The following is an 8,651-nucleotide window of genomic DNA, read 5'->3' on the forward strand; positions in this document are numbered from 1 at the left end:
TAGTGGAGAGCTAGTTTTGTTTCATTCTTTATTGCGATTGCGGTCTGGACACTGTAATAATTCTTGTATTATTTTTTAAAATATTAAATTACCTCTCAGGGACTACTTGAGGTTTCTTTCATCGCTTTTTCCTACATCGTAGCATCAGAAATTTTACTTTATTTATCTTTCTCTCTTTGTGACCCTTTTCGTTTTCCTAAACAAAGTTTTCATTTAGTATATAAAGAAGAAAGTTACGAGTGGTGCTATCGGCCTACAAGCTATTATACGAACCGGTGACGATATTTTGACTATTTATGGAAAAACGGTCGCTTTATTCTCTCTCATCTTTTATTTATAGTGTACGAGATTTGTTATAATAAAGAGCGATGCATTACAGAAGCGACACACTCTATGCAAATGGAAGCTCAACTTGCTTGGAAGCATGCGCTCAGAAATTTCTCGCGGGCGAACAGATTGCGTGCATATTTTTTCCCACTTGGAGGAAGGCATACAATATTCACGCGTGCGCTTTCCCAAAAATTAAGATTCGAGCAGGGCCCGTGAAACGAAAAGTAGACTCTTGCTTCTGTTTAAGAAATTCCTACAGGCAATGCTAACGCGTTTCATACTGTTTTACTGCTTGTCTTGTTCTCTTTCGGTGATGTTTTATATTTTCCAGAAGGTTGGCAAAACGAGCATCGCTTCTACGTACACAGGCACTCGCAATTTCCCAGAGACGCCGTGGCTTAAGTTAGGCCTTGCCAACACGGTGCAACTATTACTCACGCTTTTATCTTGTATCATACTCACTTGCGTGATTGATGACGCTTTGATTGCACCTGCAGCGCTCAGCCGGCGAGTAGTCAGAGAGTCGCTTTACGAAGCGAGTGCACAATAAGATTAGGGCTAAATATGGCCACGTCAGGAGTGACAAATGACATTTAAATGTTCTTGGTGGAGGGCTCGGTGACTTACATCTATATAGAAGGTTGGTTCAACGCTCTGACATTGCAGAATTTCTTTTTTCACGCCTGTCAAGCGCAGCAATATGCATACTGTTACTACAGTTCTTCCTAAATTTGCATTTAAGAAACGTCTCTTTCTCTTAAGCAAAAATAAATCAAGCATATCTTGAGCTAGCGCAGCGAGTTTCAGCTAGGTGATGTATCTGGCTTGTGACCTCACACATTAATACACGCATGCACACAGACACGCGCACACACGCTAGAACATAAAACTGTTAAAAAATATCTAGACGGCAGGATTTGAACTAAGGACGTGTTTTTTTCTAAGGGCCTGGTTCCGATTTGGAAGTATATTTAATATATTTTTTCTGCAGATGCTGGTATGTTGTGACGTCATAGCAAATTGAAGGGAGAAGCCTTGTGGTTAGGTATTTATTTTATTACGATTACCAAGAGTTCTTGCGCAGTAATTGTGTTAATAAGGCTGTTTTTGTTAATTTAATTATCGTTATGATCCTTTCTCCATACTTGGATAATATAAGCATAATATTCCTCACGATGTAGTCAGTTTTTATACTCGACCTGTTTCAGCAATGACTCGGTTTCTGTTCTGTTTTGCGAACAGCGTTCCATTATGAGCATCGAAGCCTCAGAGTCTTCGTTAGTTGGCCACTGATAAAGATATACATTGGCGATTCGCAGATTACGGTGTGTTTTACTTTTCCTGCTGAAGTTTTGCCCGAAAAAAATGTGAATGGAGTGTATTCTGATGCCAAATGACACTACTTTAGCACTTAGTTTTACAAGGCCTACTATATTCTCCTCCTCAGCGCAACTGAATTTTAGCTTTCAGGGAACAACTGGCAGCGAAGGAAACGTTGAGCCACTTCGCAACCGCGAACCAGTTTGCTGACAAAGAATATGGCCTCGAAACATTCCAGAGGGACCAGCCAGCATGCACAATTTTCTGGTCGCTCAAAACAGAGCGAGGCATTCTTGCAACCTAAGCATACTCTGGTATTTGCGCGACGCCCGAGAAAACGGTCTGTTATTGCTCTGCACGTCAGGCTCAGGTGTAAAAAAAAAAAAAAAAAAAAACACGTGCGTTTCCCTACAATGCGTCGTTTTCGTTTATGTGGCGGAATTCTTCGCAGGAAGCATTCACTGCGGTACGTGCTGACGCTTAGTCGAGCTTTCGGTGTTCAGACTTGACACCTTGCCACAGTGGGGCCCTGTGGACGCAGCTGAGCAGTGAAATCGGATTCTGGGCGAAGTCACCGCAGAAAGAGTGGGAAAACGACGCTTAACAGCCACGAGGCGGTCTCGAACGAGAAGTGAGGTCGTGCATAAAATTTGTTTGAGCGCCGCCTTCAAATTTGCTTACCGGGCACGGAGGACACATTTTATACATGGCGTGGCAGGAAAAAGTAGGTTTTTCGCATGTGAGTATAGCAACAAGTTTGTGAAATACGTTTATGCGGCCTTCTGTAGAGTTTATTTGATTATTTACGAGACTCACCTTCGCAATACTTTATGCGTGAGTCGCCACCAGCTGTTGGGCACATTTGCATGTGTATGTGTGTGTGTGGTGCATGCGTGCGCGTGTGGTGTGCGTGTGTGTTTGTGTCTCGCATAGACACCTACGTAATCTATATAATCTTCGGGCAGTATATTGTTTTCTATATGCCAGGCCCCGGCTAGAACACAAGAGAGTATGGACAATGAAAATACCGCTCCAAATACATATATGTAGATGTGAGGTATTTATTGCATACAATATGCAGATACAAGTAACGATTTTCGCGTCAGGCGAGACGAAATTTTGAGGAAGTGTTTAAGAACACTGTTTCTTCGTGTTCTTTTCTATGTATTCAAACAATTGGAGAACAACGGAAAACTAGGAATTCGCTTCAGGTGACGCAAAAAAAGGAAAAATAGCGTCTTCTAAGAAGTACTGCAAGGAGCGTTTTCTTTGTCACAGACAGAAAAACAATGACGCTTGCACAGCAGCAATTAATAAGGCAGGTTACACATACTGTGCACATATATTCTAGTGAGTATTAATAAAAAAAGATAATCTCAGATACTTTTCAATGTCACCTTTTCTCAGGATTTATGTCTGGCAAAGGCAATAGTGCACAAGCCTGTATTACAGATGGATTGCGCTTGTGTAATTTCCACGAACGGATATTTTGTTGCTGTCATTGCAGCAAATGTAGGAGTGCGCTCGCGTACGCAAAACACAGGTGCCCAAAAGGCACTGCATCATTCGATAAACGTAGTGGCTTAAAGAACGTCGTAGTTCCCTTTTACCATCAGTTTGGTGGTTTTTCATGCCTAACGTCAATTGTTGTTGCAGCGTTGGCTATCCGTTCTTAAAACGATGTAATAAACAATACATATATACTCGTAGTACTGTGCAAGCTATAATCCAGCGTTCTTTGTCCTCGCTGGAAATTGTCGACGAGCGCTGCTCTTACACTTCGTTTCGACAAAACTGGCGTCTGTGCTATAACGCGAGTACCGAAGTTTGGTCAGGACCTTAAGCTACCCTTTACACCTCAGTGTAGTCGACGTGCCTGCTAAATCCACGATATGCTTACAACTGCTGAATTTACACAAAGACGTCGATCCATGTGGATCGAAGGCAAGTGCATCTGCTCGCTGGCTGCTTCGCGTGAAATCGATTCCCACATGGCGAGAGATCTTCGGGAAATTTTAGATGGGAAGTACCTTAAGGCGGAGCTCAATCCGGTGGTGGTGGTGGTGGTGGTGGTGGTGCGTGGCGTGACCACCCTTACTGCGCATGCGCATACCCTCTCCACACACCTCCTCTCCACTCACCCTCTCCCCTTCCCCTCCACTTTCCCTCACCACTTTTTCCTCTTCCTCCCCCTCTCCCATACCCCTCTCCCCTCCCCCTTTCCACTCGTCCTCTGAAACGCGCTAGACATGCCGAAATTCTCTCCTGCGCAACGCCGCGATGAGCTCGAGCGCATGCGCGTCCCCTCCCCTTTTCTCTCCTCTCCTACGATGCCCCCCTCTCGCCCACCTGTCGACCGCGTTCCCCGCTCGCCCTGTGAGAATTAACGGCCAGGCTAGATGGAAGATACGACGCGCGTAGCGTCCCTCTTCGCGTTCCACGACGCGAGGTCGGTAGCATGCCCAACGAACGCCAACGGAACGCGATCGTGCAAGTGCTCCGGCTTCGCATCGCCTCATGGTCCCCTTTAGCGGGGGATGGTGTAATTTTTTGTAGACAGTGGCCTATGTTGGCGAAGAAACATACTGCGCAAAAAAAAGAGAAGACGTACACAACGTACCACCAAAAGCGCTGAACAGCGCTCCAATCATTTGTCATACTTTTTTCCGGCGTGTCAACTTTGTGTGCAATACGTTTATACCCAAAGCTCGCCTATTCCTAAATATGCTTAATTTTAAAAGTCGTTTTTTTTCTAAATACGTCTATTCCTAAGGTCGTCGGGCATAAAGACACGTTTTTGTTCATTGGCCAACATCGTTGTCCTGCGCCGTTTAATGAGGATTTATTTGAGTAGTGGTCTACTCTCTTTTACCCACATTTCCGGTACTCTACAACAATTTCCTAAACTTGTTATCGCTTAACTTTTTCGCAAAATTTAAATTAGGCCGCGCCAGAAGAAGCTGGGATATCGAACACGATCAACTCCGAGGGGGCGTCGACAGCTTTCTCTTCCTATTTTTTACCTCGTGGTTTTCTGTGTATAATTCTGTTTCCATGGCAATGACAGCCTTTAAAGCAAAGGCCTTTCGAAGCAATAGAAGGTTGGAAGTTAACAAAAACAGAAAAATTAAGCCATATAGGCTATGCCGTAAATCGTCCCCGAATTTCCATTTCCTGGAATGAGCCCTGCAGCACATGCCACGGCCGTAAGCCTTAAATAGACGAGTTGCATAAATGCCAGCAACACTGTAAAAAGCCCCAAAGTGTTCAGGCAACACTAGACTCAGCCGCCATTGTGCATGAGAACCATTAAAAAAACACGCAAGAACGCGGCGCTCGTGCGAGTGAAAAGAACTATGAACGTGAGATAAACGCTTCACTTGGATGTGAACGTTTTGTGTGATCCAGGTGGTATGCATGTCCAGCCAAACGCACGCGACTGCTCATGCACAATGGCGGCCGTTGGCTGCTTCCTGTACATATGTACAGATGGCGCTGTTTTTTGCAACTCGTCTATTCTAGTGCGGCACGACGGTTGCGTTCATTGCGTTCATTACGAGGAAACTACGCTGATGCGCAATCTCACTAAAAAGTTTTCCGGAACCCTTGTCCTATCGGGAAAATCGGGGCAACCGAAGCTTGGGATCTGTGTGCCTGTCGTATAACTTTTTTTCTTTCTCTCTTTCTTTCTATCGCACTGCGTAATGCTCTGCGTGAATCTGCTAACACTTTCCTTCCTCCATGCTGGGAATTATACCGTAAGGCAGGTGCTTAGCTGCGCAGCACTTCAGTTGCTACAGGAAACAACAACGTTCATGCGTTCATATCCAGGCGAAGAATGAAATTTGGCGACGGGAAATCACGGAAACGTAAGGGTAGACTTGGGTGTTGTGGGTGTGAGACCTGTTTCCTAATTTTATTGTAATGATCATGGGTGACCGCTTGGTTGGTTTTTCCGCCGGAATGTATTCTGTTACTTTCAGACGCACAGCTTTAATTTAGCCGTTAAGAGGGCGTCTTTGGCGTAATATTTCTTATGTCTTGACGCATCTAAATACACGAAAATTTTTCTACAGATGCATGTGGGTCTATAATTAATCCTTGAATTCATCCTTACTTCCCAATTATATATTAAGATGCGTAGAAAAAACAAACAAACTAACGAAGCTTAAGAAAAGCAAGAGGTTCTTCCCATAGTAGGCCGACTTTCATTAGGCGCGGCATATAGGTAAACACACTCCAGACGCCGTAGTGTCAGTGCGGTATGCAAATATCGCGGAGGAATGCGCCGAATAATGGGAAAGGCAAATATGACGAGAGCCTGACCATTGTGTCAACGTTACTTCACGCTGCTTAGGTTAGAGGCACGAGATATGGCCCTGTAGATACCTAGAATAACGACGACCTGCATGACTGCAAGCTAGTTTCTGTATTTACGAAACAGGACCAACTAGGGCTTCTCCAAAAGAAGCCTTGGAGGATCTTCCTTATGAGCATTGTATATTTCTACTTCGGTGAAGTAAGACATTAGAGATCGAAGGATACAGACGTAAACAGTAATCTCGATTGCACTAAATTGTTTTACGGTCAAGGAAGATTACGGTATTAACAGCGGAATGGTAGTACGGTACGCATTTGGACTGGTTAATTAATGCTTACGAGTGAACAGCAGCGTTTAAAAGACGGGACAAGAAAGGGGTTGAGACCAGGACACCATGGTCTCGCGTCCTTTCTTGTCCCATCTTTTTAGCGCTGTTTTTCGCTCGTGAGCTGTTTAAGCTTTTCCTACCGTCAGTTCGCGTGATCAGCGCCACAGAATGTGGGTACGTGCCAAGCAGCTCCTAGCATAGCATTGACATGGATAGCATAATATAGCAAGTGCGTAGAAAAGGGAAGTGAGGCTGAGAAAGAGTGATGTGAGGACGAGGAGGAAAGAAAGGAGGAGGGAGAGGCTATGGCATGGCATAGCCTTGTACAGTATATATACTCGCATGGTATATAAACTATAGTTTAGCAATGTGACGTGAAAGGGAAGTGAGGGTAAGGAGGAGGGAAATGAGGAAGGAGGGAAGGTAAACCACAGCATAGGCATGCATAGTATAGCATAGCAAAAGGTGGGAAAGAGAAGTGAGGGTGAGGGAGGGTGATGTGACGGTTAGGAGTAGGTAAACTAGGAGAGAGGGCAATAAAGAAAGAGATAAGGAAAGAAAGCAAGATGAAAAAAGGAAGAAGAATATACAGAAAAAGATGAAGAAAGAAAGAAACATGAAAGTAAGAAGAAAGAAGAACATGATGACGAAGAAGGATGAAATAACTCAATCCGCGTTCGCCAGGTGGTGGCGCTTGCTAGCCAGCTACGCCGTTTAACCAGATTGCGCAGGCTTGGAACTGGCCTTAATATTTTTAGGAACCAAACAATGAAGCATAAATGCATGGAAAATAAAAAGGAAGCTCATCGAATCGAAAACCGTCACTTTCCAAGTTCTAAGAAAAGAAATGTTGTAGAATGGTGGAAGCTAACACTAACCCAATACGCATTCCTGTGTTACATAATAGTGATAGGTACACAAGACATAATAATTGTTGAGGTTTAGCTTCCCAAAACCACGATATGTTTATGAGAGACACCGTAGTGGAGGACTCCGGAAATTTCGACCACCTGAGGTTCTTTAACGTGGACCTAAATCTAAGCCCGCGGGCTTCGAGCATTTTCGGCTCCATCGAAAATGCGGCCTTCGCGGCCGGGATTCCATCCTGTGACCTGCGGGTCAGCAGTCGTGCACCGTAACCACCAGACCACCGTGGCGGGTAGAAACACACAGACAAAAAAGCCGATCAAATCTTACACGTTACTCCGGTAGCGAAGCCTGTACGAATGTTAGTATAGGTATTTCAAAGCAACGCATTCTCGTTTACAGATAAACAAGTACCGGAAGTTTTGAGCTGAACAATGCCACTGCTATTATCCGAATGTTTTGATTCTCCTGCTGTTGACGACAACTCGTCTTTCCCCTCAGTCGTCGAGCGTTTAGAGGATTTCAGTCCATTCAAGCGAGAAAACTCGGCTAAAATGTTGCCTTGAAGCGTACAAAACAAGCTTAGTGGAGTGGAGAAAGACTTCCGTCTTGGACGTAGGCGTTTCAACAACAATGAAGTTGTGACAATGATGCGAAGGCTCAAATTGTTTGCCTTACGCTTGACGACTCCCCGGATTCCTTTGTGCTTGCAAAGAGCTTCTGAGAATAAGTGAAGGTCGCAGAAACGTCGAAATACGCGCTAGGATTTAAGATGCCCTTGCGGAAACAGTCGCTGCCGATTCAGAGGTCGCAAAAAGCCAGACATCACTCAGCCAGAGGAGTTCGAAGCGTTTTCGATTGAGAAGCCGTCTTCATTACAAGACATTGCTCCGCGAACTCTTCTTCGACGAATATCCGCTGTATGTCGCATCCGGTGGCGAGCCGCCGCAATCGTTCACGAATCACCATAATGAAATCAAGGGAAACCGGAGGAATCGGGGATATCACCGCAGCCCTTGTTCTGCAAGCCCTGTTCTCTTTTAGTGGCATGGGCACCGCGCGACACAAGAAAGAAAGAAAGAAAGAAAGAAAGAAAGAAAGAAAAGAAAGAAAGAAAGGTAGAAAGAAAGAAAGAAGCAAGTGTTCTTAAGACTTAGCTGCACGTTACAGAAGTCCAGACGGTAAAAATTTCCGGAGCCCTCCACTACGGCATCCCTCATAATCATATCGTGGTTTCAGGAATAAAACCCTAACAAATACTAATTACTCTACATTAGTTTCATGTGCGACAACCACGTCACAAAGTCCGTGACTAACTCCAGTCGTGCACAAGCATTGCCTTTTATTTGCCTTTCAAGCCGAAGGTGGCCCCGCCGCGGTGGTGTAGTGATTACGGCGCTCGACTGCTGACCCGAAGGTAGCGGGATCGAATCCCGGCCGCGCCGGTTGCATTTTCGATGGGGACGAAAACGTTTGAGGCCCGTG

The sequence above is a fragment of the Rhipicephalus sanguineus genome, chromosome 9 (genome assembly GCF_013339695.2).
Source record: "Rhipicephalus sanguineus isolate Rsan-2018 chromosome 9, BIME_Rsan_1.4, whole genome shotgun sequence".
NCBI lineage: Eukaryota > Metazoa > Arthropoda > Arachnida > Ixodida > Ixodidae > Rhipicephalus > Rhipicephalus sanguineus.